The sequence below is a fragment of the Thunnus albacares genome, chromosome 15 (assembly GCF_914725855.1).
Source record: "Thunnus albacares chromosome 15, fThuAlb1.1, whole genome shotgun sequence".
Lineage (NCBI taxonomy): Eukaryota > Metazoa > Chordata > Actinopteri > Scombriformes > Scombridae > Thunnus > Thunnus albacares.
The window spans coordinates 13,652,823-13,668,491 of NC_058120.1; the positions used below are offsets into that span (position 1 = coordinate 13,652,823).

The window sequence follows — 15,669 nt, forward strand, 5'->3', positions numbered from 1 at the left end:
GGAGTGTAAAATCACTATTTATACTTTGTACAAGCAAGCTGGTATTAATTCAGGGTTTTCCTTGGTGTGTTGAATCGTGAACTTGATAAACATTTCACTAGTACTACATTTAAATTACTAAGAAAATAATTGCACACAGCCTGTATGAAATGTGTGATTATCATACTTTGTAATATTAGAATGATACACTCTTCATCATGATCTACTGCATTTAAAATAGCAATGATTAAACATCTGCCACATTTCAATTATTTCCACGTGTGGGTAAGAACGGCCCCAAGCAAATGGGACGCTGTGTGCCCTATGCATCTTGGGTATGAGATCCTGAATAATCGAGATAATTATCTCCCTCAGCAACAGGGTTTTTCAAAAGGAATTACCATAAAACATTGCTAATTTTAATGGGCGACCTAATGCAACTCAAATAATTATAGCAAGATGGGATGAGGGTGGAGATGTGGAGGGAGGCTTGAATCATTCACCCCCATATAGAGGAAGTGAAGGGGGGGAGATAGGGGTTTGTGTATCAAACGGTGGAGTCAGAGCTTTTGTTGCTAATTCTGCTGAAAGCCTGCATAGCAGGTAATACGGGTCAGCGGGTGTGATCAGGTGGTCGTTCATCTGGTAATGGTGCTTTTACAGATGCCATTTTGCTATGTTTTATGATTAAATTTGTAGAAATTTGCCAAATAAACACATCTAGTTTTTCTTTTTTTGTCTGTTTTCCCCACTCACAGACTCAGACTTACACTCACACACACTCCCCCGCATGGCCAAAAAGGTCAAGCAATTAATCTATAAACCACGATAAATTACAAAGACCAGTTTTACAGAATAATCCATAACAATATCAGTGCGGGGTGACCAGGCTGTAAATACAGAGGTGAGATGCTTTGATGCATGGCTGCTGTAGACTGGTGAAAATAAACTCTTACTGGTGTCCCCCCTGTGAAGGAATGAAATCCAGGGTCAAGTCGTTCTCAATTTCCTGCTCTTTCTTACTCTCCGTTGGTTTCTGTTGATTTGTTGAGTTTATGTTTTTTGACATGTAATGCTATTTGAGTCCCTTTTGTTTTTCCCCTTCCTCTCTATTTTGAGTGAATAGTTCTCAAGGCAATGATAAACACATCGAGCTTAGCTGCATACAGGATCTTTTCACCCCGAGGAGAATTCACAGCAGAGCAGGTTTCTGCCAGCTGTAGCAGGATGCTGATTTTACATGTCGCCTTCTTTCAACATGCTTTATCTTCTCAAGGTTTTACAATAGAAACCACTCATTAGGTTTTTTTTTTTCAAAAGATCAAAAGTCATCAGAGAAGTGCTTTAACCCAGTCACTCATCGCTGACAGACCTGATCTTCAGTGAATGTGAGTTCTGTGTAGGAAAAGAGCTCCCAAAGGCAGAAGCTCCAGAGCTGAGCGCACGGTATCAGTTCACCCCTTAATGAAGCCGCCGTAATCACACTCGTGCAGGATGGTCGTCTCTCATTAGCGCACTGGTTGGAGAAACGCTCTGCAACTCTTTGATGTTGTCAAAGATTCTCACCACTCTGTTCAGAACAAAGAGCGTCTTCCTCTAAGATAAGGGGAGGAGGACGCTTCCGTCTGTTATGCCGGAGTTGTCAGGAAACTGTTTGAGTAGGGAAGCCCTTTGTTTTGGTTTCAAAACAAATTATAGAAAAGAAAACTACTATTACTCTGATTTGTTCTGGGGAACCTAATTTGAGAGGGTGAATTCTAACCAAATGTGAAAACACACAGCACAGCAAATTAAGTTAAAGAAAATAGTGTTTTCCCTGTGATAAAATAGTGACCTGTACACTGTTTTTCTACTTTTTTACCCAGTTTGTACCCAGTTTCCTGCTGGGGTAGGCTCTATGGGGAATAAGCGGTTATGGAGGATGAATGGATGGATGAAAAGATAATTGCTGACAGATGTCCCATGCACTTGTAAGTCACTTTTTTGATGTTTTTGAATCTATTTGAGGCATCTGAGGCATACCTGGCATTTGATAAGACTCCTTTCCAAGGTTGTGTTTGAGACAGGATCTTATGTTTTCCAAACCTTGGCTCCCTCACTGCAAGGGCTGCTGTATGTAGATAACACTTAGGCTTGAGTCGCCAACCTAATGTCACAGAGCAATTGGAGAAAGGTTATGAAATGGGAGAAAGCGAGAAAGGGAAAGCAGAGTGATCGTGAGGGAGTATGGGAGAAAGCGAGGGGCTAACACTTATTTTTCTTGACTCATTTTAGATTGTCTGGGGGGCTGTGGTCACACATGGGAGCTTCCTCTGTTGGTGCTGATTAAAAGGCACCACCACTCTCCTGCCCTCAGCAGTATGGCTGCAGGGAATAATACCAAACAGAGAGGCTTTTCCTAATTGTCTGCATACCTGTAGGGCCGTGGAAGTTAGTCACACACTGTTTACTCACTGTGTCTGAAAGGAAACAATTAAAGAAAGAAAAAAAAACAGACTAGACTTTAAATTTTGTATAAAAAGACTGGCATGTATATTGTTTGTTTAACTCATGAGAAGAAAGCAAGCTTTGTAATTTGGAATCTTTTCAGTCTTTGGAAAAGAGCGAAATTTCATGGAAAAATATTTTAGTTTATCAGACTATGGCTTTGTGATGCTCTCCAGGATTAAACTGAATGTTCTCAGCCTGTTCATTAATCATTGCCATCTTAATATCTGTTTTACATCTTGTTCATTCTTCACCTCTGCCAGTTCTAAATGCCAATTAGACAGAGAATGAATTGCTGTTGGTCACTTTTAATGTATTTAAATTGTTGGTCATTTTCAATCCAAACATCTACAGTTTTAGAGACTAGAGATGTACAGCATAAAATAGACAGGATGGTGTGATTTTTAGTTTGGTCAGAGAAAATTCCTTTTATATTTTGTATATTTTATATATGTTTATTGTAAAACACATTTCTGAAACAGGGGAGAGAGAGGTATGACTACTCTACTAGTCCTATTTTCAGTGTCAAAACAAGAGAACTTGTAGCCTAGGGGTCACAGAAGAAGGAACATTTAGTTGAAAATCTTGTATGACTGTAATACTGATATTTTTTTGTCATAATTGTGTAGATTCATGCCAAGTCATTTTGCTCATGCTCTGGACAGCAATAAAAAATCAGAAAATCTAAAAAAAAAAAAAAAAGATTCAAATGCTGTGAACAAGGCGGCTAAAAAGTGTAAACATAAAAAATTGGAAAGCTATGACTGTCATACAGTAGATAGAACTTTTAATCATTAGCATCAATACAAACATTTTAGGAAAAGATTAGTTAAGTTTCATCACAGTGACTGTGCATCTCAGAATATGGTATGCTGTGATCTGATGTAAACAAAGGTGTAATGAGTGCTCTTGGCTACGATGGTCAGGGATCAATGATCTCTAGACAGATCATCTGCCAGTGACCAAACACACCAGTGCACACGTGAGGCTGGCATAATTATACCAGGAGGAAATCAACTCTCAGCTGAGGGAAATCAAGGTTTTAATTTAATTAAAGATAAGACTGCACACAAAGGATTGCAACGTGTAGGTCTTTAGGTTTTACAAGCTGGTGGCCCTGGCTCGGCAGCTCTCTAGAGGAAGATTTAACGCTTACTGTTCTACTGTTAACATGGAGATCTATGGCCTGTGCCACATAGTAGAGTTACAGTGTCACCATTCACAAGCGTTATGATGTTCAAAGGTATACCGATCTTTTTTAAATCATCAGATGCACTTAAAATAATCAAAAAGCGAGATCGCTGCAGAACTGTATCACCCTATGTTAATCTGCCTCCAGAATTTCAACCACATGGGCGAGCTTCAGACTCATTCAAAATAGCTCTATTGACAGATGGTAGGCCTTAGACCTGCCGTGAACAGAAACAATCATTATATCCCAGAGGAAAAAAGTCTAGTTTAAATCTTTTTGCTCTTTCCCTCCTGCTGTGTAGCACTCAGGCGGTATTGCATTAAGTCAACACACATACACAAAGACTTTCACAAACACAGAGGCAAAAAAGACATATTTGTATTTGGATTGACTCTCACAGCTATTAAAGTCTGTTAAATGATATGCTCTTTTGTAGGATGTGTAGCCTCAGATTAAAAATGTGTCAGTCAAATCTCTAATGATGCCATTGGATGAACGTTTTTTTTAATCTTCACCATCTGTTTTATAGTTTCCCATTTTGAGAAACTCGAAAAAACTACATTTGACTGAGGAGGAACACATTTTTTTTTGCAGTGTTAAAAATGGTAATGAGAACCTAAGCTTTCTGCTACTTAACCACACCTTTAGAAGCAGAGTGCAGCTCTGGATTTTACAACTCTCAGTAGACAAGCAGGCTATCGACAGAGAGCAGGAGACTCCTCTGAATTCTGATTACAGCCACTTTGTGACACCTGGGGGACTGAGAAAGATGTCTTTAAACCCGTCATAAATATTCACAGCAACTTAACTGTGCATGCTGAAGTGATATAAAGACCCACCAACATCACACTTCTGGGGAATTGATGCAGCAAAACGGAGTCCTGGCACCTCACTCGGACTTGACTTGTGAGAAGCTCACAGGAACAGTACGTCTCGGTTCTTCCCGAAAATTCCCAGTGAGCAGCCTGCGCTGTCACACATTCAGCGCTGCCTTCCTGCCTTCCTGCCCTCCTGCCTGTTGTAGCTGCCTGTGCAGTGGCAGCTTTCCTGAGACTCCACCTCTCACCTTCTGCCATTGTTCCTTCTTGCATCGGTACCTCCCCATTTTTTTATTGACTATCTCACTAATTGCAGCCTGCATAAACAAAGCGTAGAGGGGACTTGGCAGTATAAAATGCTCAGATAATTAGTTTTGCAGGGGGGAGGACTGTGTCTGTGGACATTGATCTGATGGTTTGCTGTATTGAATGGTTAAGGGAGGGACTCCTTTGATGGTGACAGGTAGCCTGTCTCATGGATCACAGCCTCTCGTCAATACTATTCCTCCTCTCCAGTGGTCTGCTGTGGAGCCTTTCTTAGAATGACACAGGTGCCAATTGATTCAGGACAGTGCGAAGGAGGCATTTGTCGCCATTTAACACGTTATTCTGGTGTTTTTTCATTGCTTTTCCTTTCTGTTGTCTTCTTTTGCCAATCCTGCATCAAGCCTTCATTAGTGAAAACAGAGCAGCTCTTTAGTAATGATGGTAGAAATAGATATCAACTGATCATGAGAAATGTCTTCCAATGAAATTTTCTTTAACTTGAGTGGTTTTGTGTTTTTTCTTTTGCAGGTTGGATGTAGTCCTCAATGTGGTGTGACACACACCAGCAGAATCTAAATGGTTCATTTTCTCCTCTGTTAACATTGCAGGGGTAGAGTTGGGGGAAGGGTTCGTGCAGTGCTAGGTGTAGCAGGAATAAAGATGACGATGATGGGAGTGTTGGGGTGCAGGTGCACGAGAGCAAGGGAGGTGACCTTGGCCATGGTGGAGACCGCAGAGAGGAGCCAGCCATCTGTCTTGGGCCATGAAGAGGTGACCCAGCATCATTGTTTAGTCTGACGGGGTACACTAGGGTCACTGGGAGGGCCAGACCTCCTGGGTGGAGACCAAAATGGGGTGTCTGAACCTTATGAACACTGGCGATAAAGAGAATGAAGATGTAGAGCAAAAGTGTACCATGAATTATGCCCTAAATCTTTTTTTAAATGTTCAAGCAAGCTGTTATCTACTATATTATTTTGGGAGAGTGCGGTATGAAATATAAGAAGTGCTACACTGAGTGTCCACCTCTGTGGCCTTTCCCTTTTTAGATTCCTTTTTTATACCAGCGAAATAGCCTTTGCCATTATTATTCTGTCATTTTCATGTGGCACCCCTTAACCCTTTACCCATTTGTGAGGTATTTTATTGAAAGCACAAAGAGGAAAAGCAATTCAGATATAATTTTCTCCCTGACGCAATTCAAAATGAGCTTTTAATCTCCATTTTATAGAAACACGTCACCAAAAACTGCAATTTTTGTATCAGTGCACCCTCTGTCATATGGCCTAGAATGCTGGTAGGAAAACAATTGTGCTCCATAATACAACTTCTGTAAGTATTAGAAAAAATCAGTTGATTGGAAACCTTTTTTAACAACAGCAAACTAATTTATCAAAACAAAAACTTCTCAGAGTGTTTGTGTATACACAATCTGAAAATGAGGTCCACTTTCAAAAAATAATGTAAAAAATATTATCAATTTACTTGTGCTTCAGTTTTTTATGAAATCATAGTTGTGGGATTATGTCCTCATTTTCCCTTACAACTACATGAAAATCTGCATCAATGATCTTCAATTACAAATCATCAACTAGGCACATTGTAACATGTTCTTAGTTAAGTATCTCAGGAGCTCTATTAAATTAACACGGGTATCGTAACAAGTATCATCATCTAACCTCCCATAGTTGTGGAATAAGTCTCCAAGACCTCATAGAAACATGATATTTTTGGGACATTTTTTACTGACCAATGCTTTCCTGTCCTCAGTGGTCTCCAGGGAAAGGTCCAGGACCAAATGGGGCACTCTTACCAGACAAAGACCTTTGATGAAGCAGTCGGTCTGACAGAGACATGGCAGACATGCAATCAAAGTGTTAAATGATAGAAGGGCCATAATGTCTGTCCTTTCAGTTTAATCACAACCCCATAGCTCAAGTTTTACTCCGGCAGTTTCAATCACCATCCCCGTTTCCTTTCACACAGGATTTGACCCTCTCAGTGTGCCCCTCTCAAATGCTTCATTCTAATGACAAGTTTCACTTCTCACCTCATGCTCATTAGTCACCTTTGTAAGCAATAACACCATTGCGGCAAGGTCTATAAATTCACAGGGCTATGGCCACATAAATGAGTAGCTTTTTTCAGAGCTGCTGTCACATAAAGCCAGCCTAGTCTGTGTGAATATGGCCACAGTGCAGCTGTTTTATGCAGTCGAAAAATTGGGCCATTTTAAGTGTGATTAGTTAAAGGAAAGAAGAAATGTGTTATTATGTGTTAATCACACCCAACTTCAAAGGCTGAGCTTTCAACTTCCTGGTCTCCAGCTGGACGTAGCATTCAAAGACGCAAATATGAGTGAGATCAGAGGTCGTGGTGGAGCTGTGGTCTGTCTGCTGCTAAGCGGATAAAGAGTCACAGAGTAGCAAGAGCCTCATGAAAGTCACCATAAAATGGGGTTTACAGCTTTGCATAGTAAAACTGACCTCTTCACATCTCTCTACTCTGTCTGTAGTGTAATGACATCGGTTGCTACAACACCAACACATACCAGGACTAGATGAGAACAGATGAGAGGCAGGCTGTGCAGCGATGTCTGGTTGATATGACTAAGCCTGCATGGCTGATTCCTGTCACTTCCTGTTTTAACTGGAAAATGTTGAGGTTAATTGGGGCTCTGACTTCATTCAAATCAGAGCAGTCTTTGCTGAGTTTGAAGTGATCTGACCATTGTTTGACCCATAGCACAGATTTAAAATACTGCTATCCTTCTCTCTGACTCTCTTTTTCAACATATTGCAATTAATTTTGACAAGAAAGTCAGAATTGGCTCTCTCCAAAAATGAAGGGAGGAGAAATGTTAGATGAATAAAAGTCTGGTTGTCAGTGTTGCAGAAAAATGTACACTAGTATATGATTGCTATAGGGATACCATACTTTTAGAAAATCCATATACCAACACTGTACTTGTCTGGGGCCAACTGCCATACAACCAGTGGAGACTAGAGGAAGTTACTGGAGTCCACTTTGTTTTTACATGCTGATTTTTGTATGGACTAAACCAATGAAATATAACATGCCATTTGAGGTGCTGGTAGGTGAAATTTGTGACCTTTGGACGGTATCAGACTAGCTGTTTCCCATTTTTGAGCTAAGCTAACTGGCTACTCAAGCAACAGAGGCCCTGTTCACACCTGGCATTAACATTCATCTTGGGTGATCCAATGACAAGCGGACAGCTCTAAGTACATCATTTCACACCTGGCATTAGAATGTGTCTCCACATGCGTCCCGAGTGACCACTTGTAACTATGCAAGTAAACATATATATTGTTTCCATTTGCAACGCAGTAGAGACTCTCACACTGAGCTGAAATGAAACAAGCGCACATAAATTAGGTAAAAAACCATAAGTAAACATCTCTACTGTGTTTTTGCAGTAGAAATGCAAGATGATGCAAGTAGAGCTTGGCTTTTAAATCACAATGTTACAATAGTAGAGGGCTCGGTGGTCGATGACTGTCAGCCAATAGCGATGCAACCCATTTTCACACTTTAATATGACGCCGTTGGTACACGAATGAGTACGTACTTTCACTTATGCAGCGGGTGTCAGTTGAGTAGGCAGTTCTTCAGTGTGGCCCAGGACACACTGCATACAGAACGTGGCCATATGTGGCCCAGACTTCCTCCAAATGTGGTCTGAGCAATCAGATTTCAATGCGTCCTCAATGCATCTTGGATGCATTCACACCTGTACGGAGCTGTCCACTTGTGATCGGGTCACCCCAGATACATTTTAATTGGTTTGTTCTAGACATCCTGAATCATCCTCCATTTTTGTTAGGTGCAATTTTTTTTTAGACGTCAATGAGAGATTGTCAGCATGTGGTTCAAAAATGAAAATTAAATTAGAGCATGCCCTGTTTGCTGTATCCACTGTGCAGTAGTATAGACTTCACTGTGGCCATGTACTGTACAGTATGTTTACATTGGGGTTTAACCCAACTGGATTTTGTAGCCTTACAGGTGCGTGGAGCTGAATTGGTTTCTTTAAGCTTACATGTCTTTGAAATAGTTAATTTCATGGTTGGAACAGAGCACCATCCCCCTCCTTATTGAGTGAAGAGGGTTAAGCCTGTATAAATGCATAGGTTTCTTGAACAGCACATACCTTTGCCATTCTCCTGCTGCTCTGAGTCTAGTATGTGTGAAATGGTGTGTGGTGAATCCCACTTCTTATTCTTTTAGCATGGCTAGCACCCTTTTTGATTTCATAGGTTCCATTACTCTTCAATCTGGACCATGCTTAAAGGCAAAATATATGTGAGGGGTTGCCACAGCGTGTCAGAGAAAAATGATACTTACTACATTTGTGTTGCGTGAGTGCACAGTGCCTTTGGTGTAGTGGCTAAAATGTGGTGTGAAAAAATATGTAAACCATAAGATAAACTATTTTTTCTTTCAATAAAATGTAAATTTGAAATATAATTATGGTGAATTCAAAGGCAGAAGGGAGAAAAAAATACCTCTATACAGTACTTGTGTGGTCTCTGGACAGTTTTACGTCTTGGATTGAAATTTATGACTGCATGATCTACCACACTGCAATCCAAGACAAGTAGTTAAATATATGAAAGCTGCACATAGTGAAGCACGTGGATGCTATCAAATTAAATCTAAAGCGTCTCGTCCATGACCCTTATGGCCAGTTCACAGATGGAGATCCATCCGAAACACACTGTGTCTTGTGACCGTAATCTTGACTTTTGACCGGGCTCATTGAACTTGACAAGATCATGACCTTGTGGAAGATGGAACATGGAAGACATAAGGTTCCCACTGACCTTGGCTTTTAGCACAAGTGATTTTTATATGCACTTCAACCTGACACTGACGGATGAAGAGCTTCCTTTTCTTTTCTTTTGAGAGAAACAGACAATAATGAGAGGAGGGAGGCTAACACATACATGACATTAATCCTAGCATTAATCATATCCTCTACAAATGTTGTTTAAGTGTGTTATCTAATTTTGGCAGATACAACCATACAGAAATAAACTACCTCCCTGACTCTTGTTGTGTGTTCAGATAAAAATAACATTTGAAATGTGTTTATGCCAAACACTGGCAAACAGAGAGAGAGCGAGAGAGAGAGCACAATATGAAACAGATGCCACCACAGATGGAGGATAAACAGGCACATACATTTCTGTTACAAAGCAGAACTGTCACTCGCGGTGGTAAATAATTATTATGTTTGTGGCGAAGTAGGGATTCGGAGCCTGTTGTCTCGTGAGTTTCATGGCATACATCTGTCTCACTGTGGAAAATAGAAAATCTTCACCACAGCCTTTGATAAAGTTTAACCCATTGAGTCAGAAATGCTCTTTTTGCCCTTTGATTTCTTCACTTGTGTAGCATCTAGCTAACCCTTCAGTGGATATAGATCAAACCCGGGGTCCTCCAGCAGCGGAACAATGTTACTACCCACCAGGATATCCTGCTGTCTGTGCTGGTGTGCTTGTACTTCATAATTATCTACTAAATGAAGGAATTATCTGCCAGAAATAATTAGTATAACAAATAGAGGGGCTGTATTCCAAACAGCATTATTGTGTTGTAACTTCAATTTTACTAATGCAGTTTTATGTGACATGGGGAAATCACTTCATCAACTACAGGTTCATCTTAAATTAACTTTTTCTCCCATCAACACAATTACACATATTCTTTTCATAATGAGTTTCTTTTTTCAATTTCATCTCTGTCTTGTGTGTCTTATTACTGAAGGTGAGAAGGCCAGAAGAAAGACTTTAATAGGTTCATCTTAAACAACCTCTGCTTTATGGCTGTGATGGGAAAATTTAATTGCCAGCACAGATATGAGATTACAGTAACGGTCATCATGTATCTGTATGTGTTATGCAGAGTGTGTATATTTTGGCCACATTTCTGTGCATAGGGGGAGATGTGTGGAGTAGGTCTGGAGCTGTCACCTATTGAGAGAGCCCAAAGGGAGCACAGACAGTGATTTACACTCTGGCAGGACACCTGCAGTTTTCAAACTGGTGTGTTATGACATGTAATCATAGATAGACTTTTGGTGTTGTTTCTGTCTCTCAGCAATATTTTGGCATTACGCCCATGCCCCCATCTCGCAACCCTGTGTCTATTGGTTTATTTGAAGCTTTGCAAGCCTTTTGTTTCGTGCAATGGATGAATTTGCCTGAACTGCTTTACATGCTATTTGTATGGGTGTTGTTGTATGTATGACATTATAAAAGGACCCAGGAGGTTCCAGATGTGTGTCTCTTCAGTCAAACCCAGAGGCAGCACATACTCAGTTAACTGGAGGGATTTTAACAGCTGGCAATACATTATTTTCTCTACTAAGCCTCTATAACAAATGGAACCCACATAATTGGTAGATTCAAATACAAAATTAAGGCTGTGGTTTTTGGCATGTAAACATACAGTAAGTTATGTCCATGGTCATGGCCTTTCTGTTTGTTCATCTTTCACGTCATTGTTAAATTTAAGTTTATTGATGCACATTATAATTCAGTTCCTTCCCTTTGTTCTCACAGATTCATTTTTAGTCAGTTATTGTTTAGTTGCAGTCATGAAAAATCTGTGAGTAAGTATTTTTTCATTGCACAACTAATCCAAGAATGTTTCTGCTTTTGACTAGAGCAATGGTGGTGCATTTGAGGGTAAAAGGCTGTCCATTGGCCTGTGTCAAAACAGTCTGTAACCTACTTCTATAGGTGGTTTGTATCTCTGACTGTCATCTCCTCTTTACAGGTCACTCATCATAGAGTCATGGTTTGGCTCTGACTATAAACACAGACAACACTCAACCCTTCTTCTCTGATCTGCTGACTCACCCTGCACATAGCGGACTACGCAGTCCAGGAGGGAGCGATACCAGGAAGAGTATGCTCTGTTGCTGCAAGGCTCATAGATGACAGGTACAGCAGAACCGCAGTTTTGCTTTTTTCAGCAAAGAGCAAGCACTCAGGGGTCAAAAACACCCACGCACAAATACTTTAGTGTGTAGACAAATATTTTTGTGTGTAGGTGTTTGCAACTGTAACACGCATACACCGAGACGGAGAAGGAGGGAGAGCACAGGAACATATTTTCTATTTTCCATGCCGTGGGCGTTAGACATACCAAGAGCGACAGAAATCTCGCCAAGTGGGATAAGATCATAAAACTGCAAGCCACTCTCCTCTCATTTTCAACTAAATGAATAAAATGGTGTCAGCATGTTACTGCGAGCCCCTCAGGATCCAAAATACTGGCAGGACTATAAACTAAAGCAGTTACTCCATGACAAGACACTGAATCCTCCCTCATCAAGAAACATTTCCCTTGAAATGCTGTAGCAATTGCAAAAAAACCATCAGAAAATAAAGAAGGGCTGAGAAATGTTGACAAACATGCTTTCATTTTTGGTATTTTAGACCACATAGCTGAATATCAATGTGTTTCACTTCAACTCCCACACAAAGCCGATGGGATTTGTTGTTGGTATGTAGTTCCAATAACAAAATAACAAATCATTATTACATATCGCCTTCACGGATATCATACAACATGTCACATATACACAACAAGCCAGTATCAAAATAACTGGTGTAAGTTTCTGACATGTACAACACTGTAATGTAATTTTAGACATGACTTATAGCTCTCTTAGAAGATGTTTACAGAAAAGATTTGAGAACAAAAATCATTGTAAACATTAATATGATGACAAATTGACAAAGCTACTAACTACTGTCAGTTAACACGACCTTAAAAAACAAAAACAAACAAATGATATGTCATGATATTATTATAATCAAATCTCTAGCAATGGCTGCTCTCAAATTGTGATAGTGGTCCTATATATATAAATATCTACAGTTATACACTGTGTAGGCTATTTGAACACATTCTAATTTTAGCGTTATGCTCTGGTTACTTGTCTTGTTTTGGAGGTACTAACCAGAGAAATGGGAACGTTACACTTGGTTCTTTGTTAAATACTGTGATACAGCAGGTTGCAGAGGTGTTGATGGAGTCCCCTTGTCACATTGTAAAGGAGCCTCAAAGTCACATGCTGTGTTTAATTTCTTTTCTTCAGTTTTTCTGATCCTGTTCAGGTTTAGAAATTTCAATTATTGTCGCTTCTTCTCTGTGCTTTCTTGTCTGAAATTGTACTGTCAGTTTTCTAAGTCATTAGACTTTGTGTTAACCTCAGGGGGCCCACTGGGTCAGGTGTCACTTCATGATCTGGGCACTGATGAGAGATGAGTGGAAGTGAAAGAGTGGAATTGAGAGGGGGAAGGAGTGATAATGATAAACCGGATTAAAGGACATCTAAAGGTGTTAGGTTCTCTCAGATCGGTAGGAGATGTGTCAGTTTGCAATCTGGGCAGGGGTCACTGTTGGAAAAAAAAAGAACTCCACAAAACAGTACAATTGCTACTGAAATTGGTATCAACTCAAATGCAAGAACATTTGCTGTAATGCTGTAGGTCACTTGTGTGTTATCCCATTATTGAAACTATTATAGAGATTTGCATCCAAAACTTATCAAAGCAGAGGTGACATTTGTGCACAAAATTTCCTCTTATAAAACACCTGCACTGTTTCAAAAATCCCTCAAATACTTCTTACCAAGGGACCTGTTAAGAATGCTCATATCATTTTCCTCAAGGCGGTAAAACTCTTCACTCCTTTTCTCTGCTTTTCTGTCATTTTGGTTTTGACAGTGCTGTAGGGTGCTTATAGCTGAAGGCAAGTAAAAATTGCATGCACTGGCTCTCCATGAGGCCGCACAATTATCTGGTGCTTGATAGCAGAGCCTGACTCTGACACGTTCTGTGTCACCATATTGAGTGTGAGTGCAGGTTGGGAATGGAAACTACTTCTTGAAAAAAAAAATCCTCCCCTGAAGGCACAATGCAACAGCAGCCTAGAGATCAGCTGCTGGTGAATAGCGTATTGTAGCGTGAGCTGTCATGTTAGCATGAATTGCTGATAAGACAGTCTCACACACACATCATTTCACATGGACTCATTTAGTATCATTATCAGCTAGAACACTTGACTGTTTTAACCAAGCTCTATGTGAGCTGTCTGCTTTATTGAATGAATTATTGTTTACAGTGTTTGTGTGGAGTTTGGAGGGATAACAGTGCTGGAATCGTTATTCAGTTCAGCACCATCTGTGCTTTGAGCAAAGGGAGTGAATGGGGTTCACATGATTGAGTGGCACCTGCTTGTCAGAGGGTTGCTGCAAAATATTGCTGCATTCAGAGAAGGCAATACTCCACCTGCATGCCAATCAGGCTGTCAGGCTAATCCCCTCCACCTCCATGCATTCACACACACAAATGCTCTCTCTCTTTTAGTGTTTCTTTCACAGCATATCCCCTGTAGGTATGGACACATATGCCCATCACAACATCCATTCATGCATTGACAGCGCTTGAAAACAGGCACTAATTAAATTTCGCTGTATTTACTTTGCACTCAGCGCAGCAGATATCAGTCTGTTTTGTCAGACGGATTGTCTTACCTGAGCATGTAAACTGACACTGAAGCTATTTAATGTCTGTTCACACTAGCATGGCTGCCAGCATTGATTTACCCACTCTGACGGTGTTGGGTGAGTGAAAAACAGGATTCTGTTCGGTTATTTACAGTAGCTGACATCCATAGAAACACTTGTATCAATGGAGGGAAAATGAGTAGTTTTCTGTCCGCTGTTTTTAAAGCTATTGATTCTCATCGTAGGAGATGTGAAAAGGACCTTTGCCCAAGCTTATGATCATGTGTGGTGCTGTGTGTGTGTGTGTGTGTGTGTAGGTGTACTTGCTGGAGGTGTGTGCACTGTATATGTGTGATAATACAAGCATATTCACATGCATTTCTATGATTGTTTTTGTGTGTATGTGAGGAAATAGAAGCCTGAAAAAGGGTTATGAACAACTGTGTCTGTGATTGGAGTTCAGCTATACACACACAAAGCACAATCCGATTCTCCTGAGTATATTCTCTGATCTCTATTTTCTCTGTCATGTCAAGACAGTAACAGGTGTCTCACCTAAGGCAAAAACACTGTCTATCACTGTCTTCTTCTTTATCTCACTTTATTTATTGTTGCAGCTCTCTGGAATAAAACAGGAACATTGTAGAGAATTTGGAACCCAGGCTATGTCTCTGTCATGCTCCGCCACGGTGCCAACCTTGTAGGTATCTTTGGCAGAATAGTTTCATCAAGGGATTAACCACATGGTGCTGACTGGCTTGGATACATTCCCAGCAATGCACCCATGCTGTGCTGGCTGGATGAACAGAAGGTCAGGACATGCCATAACACTGTGTAATGCTGGGCGTTGATGACAGTGCCCAGGCAGTGCCAGGCGCTGAAAACCATATCACGTACCAATATCCGCCAAATATCTGACTCAGCCGAGTGTATAGTGATTTTTAATTTTTTTTTTTATCATATTTGATTCATCAAGGTATCACACACTGAGCCAGCACAGTGTAAATCTTTATTGCTTAATTGGATTTGATCTCTAATATCATATTACACATCTAATGGTAGATGTGAGATCTCGCTATGACTGCAAATTGCATTGTGGAATGTGACGTTAACAGGACAATGAGATAAGGAAGCTAAATCTTGAATTATTTTTGAGGAAAAGTGTGCAAAGAAATGCATTTCTTCCCTTGTCTGTTTACATTGTGCACTGTATGAATCATCATGTTACGTGTGTCTGCCTGTCCTTTTACCTCTGTAAACCCTCTTCCCTCCTGCACATCCTCTGCTTTCTGATACAGGTAGTCAGACTGTAAAACAATAGAGTCTTGCTCCCTTGATTAAACACTCCGAGATTAATTTGCATCTCAGCGCTGTTC

General features: G+C 40.4%; 1 long non-coding RNA gene across 3 annotated transcripts in view; it reads left to right on the top strand.

The window, feature by feature from the left end:
• Positions 1 to 15,669, top strand: part of LOC122998761 — a 44,400-nt gene that overhangs the window by 24,310 nt on the left and 4,421 nt on the right. Inside the window, exons 2-3 of one of the 3 annotated variants that reach the window (XR_006407499.1) lie at positions 1,845 to 1,949; positions 11,551 to 11,717. The exons of 1 other annotated variant lie outside the window; for it this stretch is intronic. This is a non-coding gene — a long non-coding RNA (uncharacterized LOC122998761). The remainder of the gene's footprint in view (positions 1 to 1,844; positions 1,950 to 11,550; positions 11,718 to 15,669) is intronic. One more of the 3 variants, XR_006407501.1, reaches the window with a different exon arrangement.